Source organism: Humulus lupulus, unplaced genomic scaffold, assembly GCF_963169125.1.
Source record: "Humulus lupulus unplaced genomic scaffold, drHumLupu1.1 SCAFFOLD_358, whole genome shotgun sequence".
Lineage (NCBI taxonomy): Eukaryota > Viridiplantae > Streptophyta > Magnoliopsida > Rosales > Cannabaceae > Humulus > Humulus lupulus.
Window position 1 is genome coordinate 1 of NW_026908854.1, and position 2500 is coordinate 2500.

Sequence of the window (2500 nt, forward strand, 5' to 3'; positions counted from 1 at the left end):
GAGACAAGCATATGACTACTGGCAGGATCAACCAGGTAGCATTCATTCGGGACGCGGCAAAGTGCACAAGCACACTGGCCTATCGGTCAGGCGCTTGATGCATCTGCCATCGTCATCCGTTTTCATGGAAAATTTTGAGCGTTCGAAGATCATAGACCCCCACACTCTCATAACTTTCCGCATCCGAGAGAACAAGCAGGCACTCAAGGACCGAAACGACCCCAACAAATTGTAGAGGCACGTTCGGGACTCAAGGACTGCTACGAGGTCCCCCCTGCAGCCATAACAGCCACAAAGGAGGAAAGGGGCAGCTAAATGAATCATTCCATCAGAGGTAGTCAACACAGGAAACCGAACGTTGCGCTCAAAATGAGCAGCGCTCTTGTAGCAACACTGAAGGCGGTAGGAGTGTTCATAGTTCGATGCACAAGCACCAAGCCAACCAACACAAACAACCAAATCACCACTCACACACTATCACGTACGCTAGACACAGTTCAACCCAACACGAATGCACACTCGGTGACAACATGGTCAAAGAAGCATACACACGCACCAAGAAGCCCCATGGCCGCACCGCTAAGTGTGAAAACACAAAAAGACGCTGAAAATGGGCCTAGTGTGCACCCACGGTGCCCACCAGACCCACCCCCTCACGTCAACTTCGGACCCCCCGAAGCTCCCTAAGGAGCATTCTGAGGAAAAAGGTGCCTGCCAGGAACATATATGATTTTTGCTTGGGAGACATATTTGAGCATAAATTGAAGAATATGAGTCCAAATTGAACGAAATTTTGTGTGCATGGTTGTTTTAATGTAAAGAATGGGTCTACGAATTTAAAACACAAAAAATAAAAATAATTATTTTTTTACAATTTTTTTAAATAATTAAAATATTAAAATATTGAAAAAATAGAAAATCGGGCAAAAACACAATTCCAGTGGAAATGGATGGTTGGGAAGTATATATTATAATTTTTGGGAGCATGTGTGGGTGTTTTTGGGAGAAAAAAAATGGGAAAAAAAAAATTGGGCACCGGCTACCAAGAGGTGTGCCCACGTGGTGCATGCATGGTGCATGCACATGGACTTGGGAGACATATTTGAGCATAAATTGAAGAATATGAGTTCAAATTGAACGAAATTTTGTGTGCATGGTTGTTTTAATGTAAAGAAGGGGTCTACGAATTTAAAACACAAAAAATAAAAATAATTATTTTTTTACAATTTTTTTAAATAATTAAAATATTAAAATATTGAAAAAATAGAAAATCGGGCAAAAACACAATTCCAGTGGCAATGGATGGTTGGGAAGTATATATTACAATTTTTGGGAGCATGTGTGGGTGTTTTTGGGAGAAAAAAAATGGAAAAAAAAAATTGGGCACCGGCTACCAAGAGGTGTGCCCACGTGGTGCATGCATGGTGCATGCACATGGACTTGGGAGACATATTTGAGCATAAATTGAAGAATATGAGTCCAAATTGAACGAAATTTTGTGTGCATGGTTGTTTTAATGTAAAGAAGGGGTCTACGAATTTAAAACACAAAAAAATAAAAATAATTATTTTTTTACAATTTTTTTAAATAATTAAAATATTAAAATGTTGAAAAAATAGAAAATCGGGCAAAAACACAATTCCAATGGCAATGGATGGTTGGGAAGTATATATTATAATTTTTGGGAGCAGGTGTGGGTGTTTTGGGGAGAAAAAAAATGAAAAAAAAAAATTGGGCACCGGCTACCAAGAGGTGTGCCCACGTGGTGCATGCATGGTGCATGCACATGGACATGTTGATTGGTGCACACATGCCATCCACCAAGTGCACACATGAGCACCCCGGATCCACATTGTGAAACTCAACACACCCACAAGTGCACACATGAGCACCCCCCATGTGGTGCATGCATCGTTCATGCACATGCACATGTTGATTGGTGCACACATGCCATCCGCCCAGTGCATGCACATGATGATTGGTGCACACATGCCATCCGCCCAGTGCACACATGAGCACCCCGGATCCACATTGTGAAACTGAATCCACCCACAAGTGCACACATAAGCACCCCCCATGCGGTGCATGCATCGTTCGTGCACATGCCATCCGCCAAGTGCACGCACATGGTGATTGGTGCACACATGCCATCCACCAAGTGCACACATGAGCACCCCGGGTCCACATTGTGAAACTCAATCCGCCCACAAGTGCACACATGAGCACCCCACGTGCGTGCGGATGGTGTGCACCTAGCCTCCGGCACGAACATTGAGAAATATCAATGGCATCACACATGAGCACCACACGTTGTGCATCCACATTGTTATTTCTCATGCCAACCACCAAGTGCATGCACATGGTGAACAATATGTTGTAGAATGATTCAAAAGAAATGTGTTATTGTAATTTGTAGTTTTGAAATGAATACATCAAATGAACCAATCTTGAACGAGACAAAAGAATATTCAACAATAAAAACCGTCCCAAGTAAATCTTT